The sequence below is a fragment of the Podarcis gaigeae genome, assembly GCF_964106915.1.
Source record: "Podarcis gaigeae genome assembly, chromosome: 8".
Taxonomy (NCBI): Eukaryota; Metazoa; Chordata; class Lepidosauria; order Squamata; family Lacertidae; genus Podarcis; species Podarcis gaigeae.
Window position 1 is genome coordinate 2,533,056 of NC_139684.1, and position 13,664 is coordinate 2,546,719.

Genomic DNA, 13,664 nt, shown 5'->3' on the forward strand with positions numbered 1-13,664 from the left:
GTCCCACTGGGCTGGGCTGGACAGTCTGGCTCGGCAGAAGCAGCTTCCCAACTCCTAGCTCTGCAACATACACAAACATCTCTTGCTGGGAGGTTTCAGTCTGCTAGCGCTGCCAGACTGCTGTGTGCTCTGTCACCGGGTTCCCAGACAGCCATAATTGAAGAGGATTAAGTCACACTAACTCCAGTTCCAAAAATAGGCAATGGTGACCTCACGCAGCAAGAAGGCTCCTGCGGCCAGCAGTGACTCCGTGCAATGCCATCATCAAACAACTGGGAAGAGATTGGGGGATTGCTCCCCCCAGTCCAAAATACTTCAGGCAAGTGGAATTGCAGGAGACCCCTAGTCCACCCCCCTGGATTTCTGTATCAAGCACCATAGCTTTTAAGCTCTCTTACTGCACACCAGGTCCACAGGCTCCGGGATGCTCCTGCAAGATCCTGCAGGAACTTCGGTGGTGTAGCGGGGACCCAGTGGCATAGCGGGGGGGGGGGGAGGCCCCAGGTGCAAAAATTTTAGGGGGCGCAACCAGGCACCCATCCACAGGTGCTGGCTTGGTAGCAGGAATTCCTGCCCTGCCCTGGCAAAGGCGGCAGAGCAGCCCATTGGGGGCTGCCCTGCCAAGCAAGGCGCATCCTGGCAGGACCTCTCCCCAGGTGCCTGTCCTTCTCTGCCTGCCTGTCGCTGCCAGAGATCTCCGGTCCCTGCACTAAAAAGAGCTGGTGAAAAGGACACCAAAAGCCAGAAAGTGAAGCAGTTGATGGTGTGACATATAGACAGACAGACAGACAGACAGACAGACAGACAGACAGACAGAAACGCAGGCTTACTCAGGATGAACCCACTCAGCCTCAGGGCACAGTGTTTCCATATGGCAGGCATTACAGCCTTTGAGCCTGGAGGCTCCGTTCATTACAATTCCAATTATCATAATCACTAGCTTTTGTATCTCGCCTTTCCTTCAAGGAGCTTGAAGTGGTGTACATGACTCCTCCCCCCCCCCCCCCCGCCGCTGCCACATAATCTTCACAACAACCCTGTGAGCTGATGACTGAGCAGGGGACTTGAAACCTCGTCTCCCAGGTCCTAGTCCAATACCCTAACCACAACACCACACTGGCTTTCTATGCCAGTGCAGCTGCCAAAGCCAATTAAGAACCCAAGGATGGTCTTGCTGGGTCAAATCCTAGTCCAACATCCTTGCTTGAATGCTAAAGGCAGCCGGTCTGTGTTGTGGCCTCACCCCCCGCCCCCCGCAAACTGGGATTTATGGGGAAATGGCTCTACATATCAGAGAGACCTGTGGCCCCTTAAAGACTGAACAGTTTGCTATGGCACAAGGTTTTAATGGGCAAAAGCCCTCGAGTCCTAGGCTTGTTAGCCCTCATGGTATGTTAGGGAGCCCAAAGCCATGATCTCTGTGGGAGCAATAAGGCAGTGTGACCAGACTACTGCTTGCAAGCAGGAAGGAAGCCACAATAAGCCAAAAAGGTTCATCACTGTGTGCACATGGGGCCAGAATGGCTTCATCAGAAACACCAAGAGGCCACCAGGTTGCCAAACTGGACAAGACACCAGTTTACACAGAAAGAGTGTGAACGGCTTAAAAAAACCTAAATACGCAGTATGCATGGAAAGGAAGAGGGAAGGGTTAGGGTTAGGGGTTTTAAGCCCCTCCCCCATGGTAATCATGACCCATTTCGGGCTGGTTATGGCTGCTATCTGCGCTATAAGAAAAACTTTAGAGGCATGAATGGAGTTTTCCTTCCAATGCAAGAAGAAGGCCTGGTGGAAGTAGGGTGGGGGGAGGCAAACTGAACTGGAACTGCTGGGGGGCAGCTATGATTTAAAACCCATATGCCCTTCCTCCCATACCAGACTGCCCCCTCCCCACCTCCAGGGACCAGGTATTTTACTTTTAATAAGCCATCCACAAAATCGCTAATTGCATTTAGGGTGCTTCGTCTAGCTTGGTCCTTAGCTGAGTTGCTGCAACAACTCTGAGTACAGAATTTATTTAAAAATAACTAAACCACAAAGCAAGGACAGAAGGTCAAGCAATACAAGAGAGAAAGGGCCGCAGGTGTACCTATGAACACAAGGAAGAGGAGAGCCCATCCGAGGGGTGTGACTCCCTTCTGGCGAGCTGCCGCTGGGTGAGGCACATGGGCCGGGCCAGATCCGCAGGGCAAATAGGCACCTCAAGGAGAAAAATCATTTTCTGTATTGAAGGAGCCACACCCAGGATTTGCTAAGACCCAAGGTCTCCACTGTCAGATTTGCTAATGAAATCCATTTTCTGTTTACTTCAGCTTCATTCTGAAGTTTCCCTTTGGGGAAAGTGGTAGTGTTGTTTCAACTAAAATGGAGCTTCCCTTATTCATTTAATGAATTCAAAAGACTGTTTTATTTATCCAGCCTTTCTTCGTGCAGGAGCCCAGGGTGGAAAAATGCATCCTTAACAAAACAACCATAAACCCCCACATTGGTGGAGCTTCATGCTCCAGCACCGGGGGGGGGGGCGGAGAGAAGGCGGGGGGGCTGGCGCGCGTCCTGGGGGCGTGGCGCGCCAGCGCAGGTGGGGGTGTAGCGTCCAGCATGGGGGGGGGCAGCCTCCGATGGCATCCCACTGGGATTGCGCTGCCGGGAGCGGTGTGCTCCCCCCACACTCCTCTTCCTCCGCCAGTGAATCCCAAAAAAAGAAATCTAAAAATAGTTTAAACATTCTAAAAAGAGTTAAGGCATTCTAAAAATATTTTTTCCTTTAAAAGATTGTCTCATCCAGTGATCTCGGGGTCTTTCTGCTGTCAAATCCCTGGGAACACAGGAATGTTCAAATTCCACCTGAAAGGCCCCTCCCACGAACCGCAGGGTCCCAGGCAGCAGTTCTGGGATCTACTTTGGAATATAAGAGGCTACCATGTACTGTACCAGGTCAAATCACTGCTCCATCTAGGTCAGTATTGTCCACACTGGCAGAGAGCAGCCCTTTGGGGTTTCAGATGGGGGACAGTTTCTGCCCTAACTGGCAATGCCAGGGACTGAAGCCGCATGCCAGGCAGATGCTTCACCACAGAGCTAGAGCTGATCTGCCAGGCAGTCTTCAAAGTCTGCTGCAGCAGAGGCAAGGAGAAGATAGACCAGGAGACACCGGGGTTATAAGGAGAAGATCAGCGAGGGTTTCTGATTCTCAACTGTTTTAACTGTGACAACTATAAAATCACTCCCCACCCACCCCCATTATGCAGCAGAAATGAAGAAAGCTCAGGTTTTATTGGGCAAAAGGACGGTAAAATCATTTCTGATACAATCCCATATTTGCCAGGCTAAGCACATGCTCAGAGGCTGGGGTGGGGAACCTTTTTCATCCAAAAAGCCACATTCCCTTCTCAGCAACCCTCCAGGACTCCCTCAGAGCAAAACGAGTTCCCTGCCCCTATCTAAGCCAAAGCATAATCTGCAGGCTAGTTGCAGCCAGTGGCTCATCTGCACACCACAAGTCCGAGAAAAGGAGCCTTGTGGTTGCCCACAGTTAATAGTGTCTCCGCTCCACAGGAGCAGATAAAACTCAGGATGCTGGACTCTTTCCTGTTAGGGACCACAAGGGAAGCAAAGGCAGCTGAATGAGTGGGTCAGGAGGAGCAGATTGGGGAGGCTCTTAAAAGAGGAGTACTGTAGTGTGATTTGAATGTGTGTACAAAGCCTTAGTCTGACCACTGGGCCATCTAAGATGTCTGTCTACTTTGTGGACAGCTCCAGGGTTTCAAGCAGCCCTAGCTGGCCCTTCATCACCATCATTCCCATCATCCCTGACTTCTGGTCCTGCTAGCTAGGGATGATAGGAGTTGCAGTCTAAAAACAACAGGAGACCCAAGTTTGGGAAACACTGGTGTAAAGCATAGGCTCTGTCAGTGAGCTGGAGCCCTTTGTAGGGCCAAGTAAGATTTCAGTCCTCATAATTCTAAATGAATTCTAAATAGGAACACAGTAATCTGCCTTGTACAGAGTGAGATCAATGGTCCATCTGGCCAGAATGGTCTATCAACTAGCAGCAACTTCAGTTGGATTTCAGTCAGACAGTCAGATTTCAAGCAGGGCTCATTTTCCTGGAGGCGTCGGGCACTGAACCTGAGAATTTCCATGTGCAAAGCAGACTTGAGCCATGGGGCAAGAGTCCCCTGGAAATTTCTCCTGGGAAATTCATGATGGAAATTCATGGTGGGAGCTGTGCAAAAGGATCATTCTAAAACTATTGGTTTGCCTGTTTTTATACAGGGTTACATATTTGGGCTATAAACAGAAAATTTAATTGTAAAAATAGCTGTCCCCTCTTGGCCCTGCCCGGAGGAATCCAGCTCACTCTGAATCATCACAAAGATAATAGACTCATAGAACTGCAGAGTTGGAAGGGACAACGAGGGTCACCTAGTCCAACCCCCTGCATTATTCTATTAATGCAAGAATCTTTTGCCCAATGTGGGGCTCAAACCTATAACCGTGAGAGCAAGTCTCATGTTCTACTGACTGAGTTATCCCCGCTCGTCCAAGGGCATATGGACTAGAAGTCCAGATATTCAAAACACTACCAGGATGCACAGAAAGGTAATTCCAGGACATTCCAGGACTATCTGGAAGATACTGTCACACGCAAGGCAGAGGCACCGTATACAGCAGGGGTCAGCAAACTTTTCCAGCAGGGAGCCGGTCCACTGTCTCTCAGACCTTGTGGGCGGCCGGACTATATATTTGGGGGGGGGTGAATGAATTCCTATGCCCCACAAATAACCCAGAGATGCATTTTAAATAAAAGGACACATTCTACTCATGTAAAAACATGCCGATTCCCAGACCATCTGCGGACCGGATTTCGAAGGTGATTGGGCCAGATCCAGCCCCTGGGCCTTAGGTTGCCTACCCATGGTATACAGAGTTACCCACGCCCACTGGAAGGTGGCAAAATCAGCACAACGCATCACACAAAGAAGCGTCTAGCAGCAAGCAGCCTCCCCTCTGGGGGCAAGTGCTTTGAGCAGACGGTCTGAACCAGAAAAGCCGGTAAGAGAAGCAGGGTCACTGTCACGTAGAGGGGAAAACAACAGCCGCTATCAGCCTTGTCCAAGAGGACAAAGTTAACTGCCCTGAGGGTGGGGAGCTCTGCTTCAGAAGCAGCGATGATAATGAAGGGAGTGTCTCTCTCAGTACACAAACCCTCCCAAGTGACCCATCTTTGCCCCGTACTCATGACTCTTCCAGGCTTCAGTTACACTCGCTTCCCAATACCTGCGCACACCACCTCTGCCCCACCAACTTATTGGCCTCCTTTATACACAGCAAGGTGGGTTTTCTGGGAAATTCTCCTACTTATTTATTTGCCATTGCATTTGTAACCCATCTTTTTCTCTCTGTTTGGCAAAAAGTAAAGGTGCACTAAAATGCTTCTGTGCACTGAATTATCTTAAAACCTTTTATTCCTTCATTTACCAATGAAATGGTTGATTCACACACACACACACACACACACACACACGTGTGCCTCTTAGCTACGCTAGAGGTGGGAAGCCTTCAGAAACCTGGTGTCTGAGATGGCATCAGAAATGGAGTTTCAGGTACATAGCAGAAACCCGCCTCAGGCCTGAACAACCCAGAGACAGAGAGGGTCGCCTCAGCTACGTGGTTCTCTGGCACCATCCTCAGATCTGAGGGGACAGGGGCAGGAGAGAGAGCTGGCCTTTAAATACAGAGGTGCTTATGCAGGCTCATTACCATCTCTGATTCTTGTTGTTAATCACTTCAGGACTGTGCGGTGGGAAGTCAGTTCCCCCTTGGGGGGGGCTGCTTTGTAGGCGGGAATCTGGGTCCTTGCAGCGACCCAGCAGTGGGTGGAGGAACGCAGCCCACGTCAGCAAGATCCCCAACTGCGTCACGCAGCCCGGCCAATCGGGTTTGCCTGGGGGTGTGGCTACGACTATTTAAATTGCGGCGTGGCCTGGGAAACCGCTTCCTTTTGCCTCCATTCTCGGGATCTCCCAGCCCGCCCACCCTCTTTTCTTGTGTGGATTGACTATGGCCTTGCTATGACTAATGTCGGTCGCCTGGTTGTGGGGCCAGGTAGGAATTTTTGCACTTGGCAAAATTGGCACTAGCCATTTGGTTGTCGCCTACCTAGTAGCAATTGTCACAAATTTGTAAGGTTAGGCATTGGGTAAGCCTTATTATGGGAGGGGAGGTTGTGCCTCCGCCTGCCCCTCAGGCACGCTTGGCAAATCCACACCATGATCAACTCGCACCCAGAAACCACTGTCCCCACTGTGGAAGGACGTGTGGATCCAGAATTGGCCTCCACAGTCACCTACGGACTCATTGTTAAAACCGTGTTTATGGAAGACTATCTTACTCGGCTAAGAGTGATCACTGAAGAAGAAGAAGAAGAAGATCCCGTTAAAGGGATCTGGGGGTGTGGTTCCTGTCCAAAGCCTGGGCGTGGGCTAGGGCCATGCCATGACCCCAACTGTGATGCTAGGGGTGCTCTTAGTTGAGGTATATTATAAGGTCCCCCCTTCCGGTGGTTGACCCTTATGAGACTTCCTGCAGTCAGGCAGGAGTCAGGATATAGTCTTGCTTCACCCAGTTGCCTAAGCCAAACCGCTCACATCTGTAACCAATAAAGTTGTGGCCTTATTTATCCCATTAACCCAATTTACTTGTGTTTGCGTATTTATTTCAGAGGGGGCTGCGGGGCCCAGGGACCTCGCCACACAAGGTGACACTAACTCAAAGAAACCTAACCCTGGTTCCTTGGAACATACAAGCTCCGCCCCCCCCCCCCGCTTTCTCCACCCACCATGGTAACCTGCATCCCTTTCTCTCTCAACTAATATTTGCAGATGTGCTACAAGTTTCCATATCCCAGCTTGACTCAGCATAAGTCGCCTGGAAGGTGGGCAGTAATTCTGCAACGTTACAAAAAAAACAACACACACCTCAAAGTGCTGACTCACTTAATTTTCTACAGGCTGCTGTTACTGCTGATTTGCTGTTGAGCAAAGTGGAGCTGATGTTCAGCCACAAGCAAGAAGGCTGAAACCACAAGTTTTGCCTAAACTTTTAGCTGCAGTTAAGTTCCTCCACCCACACTCCTCTCTGGCCCATACTGCCCGGGGCCAGTCTTAGCCAGGAAAGCATTACATCAAAAGACAGGTTAACTTCTGCCATAATGTCAGCTATAGTTCCTCCTTAATCACAGCTAGAAGCTAAGGGGTGATGTTATCCAGGAAACCTGAATTATGAACAAATCTGGTTAGCATAAACCAGGAAATGGATTCATGGAAACAAAATGTGATCCTTCAAGACGGGTAACAGCTCAGTTGTAGAGCAGGTGTTTAGCATGTAGAAGATCCCTGGTTTTTCTTGGTTGTCTTAATTAATTGTAAGCTGCCCTAGGAGTTTTCGCAAAACCCAAGGGCAGGGTAATTAAAATATGTTAAGTAAATAAGATGCTTCTCACCTGCAGCTCAGACTGGTACACTTTTTAGCTACCTCATTTTGTGTGAACTAGGCTTAGGGCACCACACTCAAAACATACATGCTCTCATTTTACATTTTGGGATCCTAACAAACTCTTGGGGATCCTGTTCCAAAGTATCACATTTCCACCCCAGCAGGAAAGCAGGAGCTAAGCTCATTTGTAAGAGGCACCAGCTCTGGCAGGAGCCAGTTTAATCCTATATCCTTCAAAACATGCTTTTGAAAGGGGTTAGCAGCAACCTCCCAACTAGACCCATGACAGCTGCAGTTCTTTTCTCAGGGCAACCAGAAACGACAAATCTTTTCAGCTTTGCCAAGAGAAGAGGAGAGTATCCTCAGATTGAAGAGTCCAAACCTTCCCCAGTGTAAGCAAGATGCGGCAAAGGTGGCCTGTAGGGGGTGAAGAACGAGGACAGGAGATTTTGCTCCATTTCTCTCTCTCTCAAAACACTGACGTTCTGGATTGTGCAGGGAGGCCACATTCACACTGCATGTTTAAAGCACTAGGATACCACTTTAAACAGTCGCAGCTTCCCCCAAAGACTCCTGGGAGCTGTTAAGGGCATTGAGAGTGGTTAGGTGACTCCTCTTCCCCCTCACAGAGTTCCCAGGATTCTCTGAGGGAAGCCATGATTGTTTTAAGGGGTATCACATGCATGGTGTGAATGTGGCAGGAAACCGGTGGAAGGTTGAGTTGGGGGGGGGGCAGGGTGTTTGCACACTGTGACTTATTTGTCCATCTAATGCACAGGAACTGGCCACTGGGTCAGACCAAAGGGGGCCCATTCAGTCCAGCCTCCTGTCTCACAGTGGCCAACCAGGGACCTACATGGAGCCTGAAAGCAGGAACCGAGGGCAAGGGAGGTTCGGCTGCCACCTTCGTTCTACACCTTTAAAGCTTCCTCTTTCACCTGGCTTGTTGACATCTGATGCCCTTTTAAAATGTGGTGCGGAAGGGGGGCTACTGGGTTGTATTTGTTTTTATTATGTACTTTTTGTTTTTTATGTTGTGACTTTATGTTGCAACCAGCCCTGGGATATAAGAGTATAGGACAGTATACAAAGTAAATAAATAACAATAAAATAAATAAATAGCCACTCTCCCCACTTGTGATTTCCAGCAACTGGTATTCAGGGGCCTTTACTGCCTCTGAAGGGACAGGTCTGAACCAAGGGCTTGTGGGGAGGCATCCATTTTACCTCCCACCCCATATTCATGGTACCATATGGAACAGCCTTCTAGAGTCAGACCATTTGGTTCCTTTAGCTGCACACTGTCTCTACTGAGTGGAGAGCCTCTCACGGATTTCAGGTGGGGCCGTACCTGGAGATGCCGTGGACTAATGCATATTGTGAGGGGGGAAATGCAGTTTTCTCTGCCCCCCTTTTTAAATGCACAGATTGCTGCAGAACCAGGGTCCAGCCAATTTATGAATGGAGGTGTGAGGAGCAGGTTCCACAGCTTGCCAGCAGGATTGATCAGCCTCTGAGAAAGGAGGCTTCCAGCACAGCAGGAATAGCCACAGAATGAAAAGGCAGCTGGCAGCATCTCCCTGGAAGGGTCCCAAAACGCGGATGGCTTTGAAGTCGGGGAAGCCAGAAAGGAGGAGAGCAGAGAGTGGGTGATACTGCAATAGAAAGAAGCTGGAAGAAGGAAAGTAAGGGGTTAAGGTTGATGAGAGATGGGGCTCAGCAGGTGGCCTCTGAAAGTAAAGGGACCCACAGGGCTCTGACTACCCTTGGGACCGGCAGAGGGGGCAGGGCCTGGCAGCATGCAGCCTGGCAGCCATGGACCAGAAATAAACTCATCCGTCCATCCCTTCTTGTCAGCCCTCAGATGCAACAGGTGAGCAGGAGGCTGAGGTGGTTTAATGCCTGCAACTCAAGGCGGACACAGCCCTAGGCAAACAAGACCTGAAAAGCAGAGTAAGGTTCATCTCCCCTGCCCCTCCCAAAACAGCAGAGAGAGCAAGAGAACCTTGCAGAGCCACAGTCCACAAAACAGCGACTGAGGCCTATCAAGCAGCCTCACTGGACAAGCCAGAAATTCAAGGATGCCTCTCCAGATCTGTGGGATGGAAGACCCCAAAAGCCCAACCTTCCTGAAAGTAGCCCCCTCTAACACCAAACAGGGACGAGGGTGTGTGCTGTTCTTTACCGACACAGTCAAACATGCATCCTTCTGGACACTTAGGAGAAATGATGGCACCTGGAAATAAAATCTGATCTCTGAAAGCTTTTTAGGATTGTAAGGTCTGGAGCAGGAACAGGAAAAATGGAATGTTCACAGTATTCTCCTCTAGGCTCTTATGTGTGGGTAACTATGAATGGCTTGCTGTTCTTGTCTGAATCAAAATATAACTTTTAAAGAATTGCACCAGTAAATGCTGAATTCTACTGGTGTTGTGCAAGGAAGAACATCATAAGGAGAGTGCTGCTGGACCAGGCGAATGGCCCATGTGGTTCAGCGCCCTGTCCTCACTGTGGTCACCCAGATGCCTGCGAGAAACCAGCAAGCGGCACCAAAGCACAAGAGCTCTTGCCCTTCCTTTGGCTTCCAGCAACAGGGATCCAGAACGGACTAAAAGTGCGACCCAGGGAGGTTCAAGCCTTGGCCCAGCCTTGAGCAAAATCTACGTACTATTTATTGTGACAACAACAAGAAGCAGCTAGAGCAGACCAGCAGAAGAGGAGCAGGACCACTCCTCCATGGGCGCAGTCAGGATTTATGTTGGGGGGGGCAGAACCTCAGTTAGATATGTATTTTTATTTTTATTGATTGATTGGGGGCAGCTCCCCCCCCCCCCCGCTACTCCCATGCACACTTCCAGCTCTGCTGTGAGATCAGCAACTTTTGGATCCTCTGCTCCATTGACTCTTTCCATTCCAGCTGGCTGAACTTTGCAACCAAGAACAAGTGCCAGGGTTTGCTCTCGTCCACCTCCCATCCAATCCCTTTTCCTTTTGTGTTATGCCTTTTTAGGATCTGGTCTCCCAGGGCATAGGCTGCTCCTGCCTACAGAGATTTAAAAATCCTCTGCACTGGTCTTTTTCTTTCCTCCTTCAATGCTAAAAGGGAGGCAGCTGGAAGTGCAAATATATCCCCAAAGCAGCGCTTAATTCTTAGAGCCATTCCTCCCTGGAAGCCATTCCTGCCTGTCACAGACACTGGGAGAGGGGACCGAATGTGGTGAGGGAATTATACTCTGCACATGCTTAATTGCTCTACACTTGCAGTATTATTTTCACAGGCTTCAGGAATGCATGCCTGCATTGAAAGATATGGGGCCTAGCTTTCGCTGAGCTTTAGCTCAAATTAAGCTCTGGGTTTCCACAGCCATTGTCTCTTCTTGTTTTCCCTGTTGTTGATGTGCCCTCTGGGCTGGGTGAGCTATGGGCGCTTGTCACATGCTCCTCCCATCGATTTACAGCTACCAAGCTGTCCCTCCATCTGTGAACTTGTCCTCTGCCTTTTGCCAGTGCTCTCTCCCCCCCCCCTCCAGCCCACAGAGGATATTTGCTACTGCGGTGTGAGTAGATTCTCAGTTTGGAGTCCTCCTTAACAGCTCATTTTTAAGTGCTTGGTTCTTGTACCAGCTAAATGCTCCCAGACAAGCTGGCATCTTTTCCCAGAGCTATACAAAGACATTTTGGTGTCCAACTTGGAAAATCCAAAAGGCATCCCTCCACATCCCAGCTACTATGGGGATACACAACGATGCCACGTACTATCTAAATGAAGCTCACAGACCACTGGTGGTCCACAAACGGAGAACCCCTGTAGTAATGCTCCAATCAGACTCGCTTCTTGGCACACCAGGTCCACCAACTGTTTTCTCCCCTCAGACACTTGCCTTTCTGGCCACAGCCACTCTGTCCCACTTCCTTTAGCCATCCTGTCCCTTGACCAACCTTCTTAACCAGTGTTCGAAATTCCCTTTGTTCTAGGCACATTTTGTGACAGTGAGAGTAGTTTCTGAGCTCTGGGCGCAGTACTGTGCGTACAATTTCAGATTAAAACTGCGGACTGGAAGGAAAGGAGGACCCTTTTCTGCCTCCCCACTTCCAGCTACTCTCTGAAGACTGGAAAAGAGACCCTCTTAAGAATATTAGGGGGGTGGGCAGGGAAAGGACTAGACCATGTAAAAAATGAACATAATATTTTAGCTGCAGTTCATTCATTTTCAGCTTTGTATTCTTGTTATAAAAAAGCGTGCCCAGACATTCTGTTGTTAATAATAATAATAATATAAATTTTTATTTATATCCCGCCCTCCCCAGCCGAAGCCGGGCTCAGGGCGGCTAACAACATCCATAACATTGGTTTAAAGTGCCATTTAGCTCCTAGCTTTCATATCTCAGTTTCGAACACTGTTCTTAACACTCCTCTCCCCTTGCCTCCAAACATGCACCCCTCCAGACCCTAGCACTGCAACTTTAAGCACTGTCCTCTATCTGCTGCTTCTTCAGGTTCCATGAATGACTGTGAATCCCTTCCTTCAACTCCTCTGGTCCCTTAAAAGTTTCTATATATACCAGGACCAGTTCCCAGTCTCCCAAACTATCCCTGTGTGAGGTCTATAATCCCAGTCAAACTGACAACTTTCCCTTCCCTCACCAAAGTTGGAGTGCAAGCTGTTTAAGTCCTTTGAGAATGGAACATGCCAGCTCAGACCATCAGCATCACGGTCTTCAGTCTGCCACAAAGTATAGACACAAAGCTTTTAAAGTCTTTCAGTCCTAGGCCTTTGAAAAGAAGCAGAATCCCCTGTGCCTTTGGGAAGCCTTTCTGGTGACTCAAACATAGCAAGAGATGCAGCGGGAAAAGTTCATGAGACTATACTCTCACACAGAGGGTCAAAGCGACCCATGACAGATTCTTGCATTTTAAGGCAAGAATAGCCAACACAGTGCCCGTCAGATACTGCTGGGCTACAACACCCATCAGCTCTGACCACTGTCCATGCTGGTTGGGGCCACTGTTAGAAACTTAAATCTAGGTTAAGGTCGCCACAAGAGAATGTCTATTCGCCAGGAGGTTGGGACTTGATGACCCTGGGGGTCCCTTCCAATGCCACAATTATACGATTCTATGATCTTAACTAACTTGACTGTAGAAGAGAGATAAATAGAAGGGATTATAAACTTTTTCAATATGCAGTAACAGCGGCAAGAATATTAATGGCCCAAAAATGGAAACAAGAGGAACTACCAACTTTGGATGAATGGAGAATGAAACTTATGGACTACGCAGAATTGGACAAAATGACTGGAAAAATCAGATATCAGAAAGATCACAAATTCATCGAGGACTGGGGAAAGTTTACGGATTATCTGAAAAACATATGTGATGAACAGACAACGCTAGTGGGTTTTAAAGAGGTTTTGTGATAGTATAAGGTATATTGTAAAAAAGAAACAGAGATGGAAGGATAATACTAATCGGCAATATTATATATAGAAAATGCGGGAAGATAGGAAAAATGGATGATTGATGGAGGTGCTGGTGGAAGTTCAAAAACTGGAAATTTGAAAATATGGTTGTATGGACTAATTTGTAAAGGAAAAATCATATATATATATATGATATATATATATATATATATATATATATATATAAAATATATATATATATATATATATATATATTAACTTGACTGTAGCTTGCTCTTCCAACAATTCACTTTTTCCAGCATGCAACCGGAGAAGAAACACACACAGTGGAAATGGAAATGGCATTAACTATGGACTAAGGCAGATTTTTAAACTGTGGTCGCCAATCTGGTGCTCAGAAATCTCCACAATTGGTCCCACTCCAGTAGCAAACTGTGCCTGGTGCCCGGCTATTTTCGAACACTGGTTGGGACAGGTGGGAGAGGCAGTCCAATTTCATCTGGAGGGCTACTCTTGCACCACAAATCTGGTGACTGCTGGACGATCACAGCTTTTAGAGTAATTCAATTAGGAGAGAAGCTTAGTATATCACTGAAACCTGGACCTGTGGTTTTGCTCACCTGGGCAAGCCTTGGTTACATACAGCTCATGGTTTGTTTGGAGAGAGGTAACCTATGAGCCAGGGTTTGGATGATACGCTGAGCTAAAGCACAGCTTAACTGAGCTCAGTGCAGGAGCAAAGCAGC

The 13,664-nt window shown here is 48.5% G+C and overlaps 1 protein-coding gene and 1 long non-coding RNA gene across 5 annotated transcripts in view; one reads left to right on the plus strand and one right to left on the minus strand.

The window, feature by feature from the left end:
- CNNM4 (cyclin and CBS domain divalent metal cation transport mediator 4) overlaps positions 1 to 13,664 on the minus strand; it is a gene marked incomplete at its 5' end in the record, with an annotated part of 47,500 nt that overhangs the window by 29,677 nt on the left and 4,159 nt on the right. The gene's annotated exons all lie outside the window — the stretch shown is intronic.
- LOC310851269 lies at positions 3,348 to 6,696 on the plus strand. The gene is made up of 2 exons (XR_014567676.1): positions 3,348 to 6,150; positions 6,191 to 6,696. It is a non-coding gene; the product is annotated as an uncharacterized lncRNA (long non-coding RNA).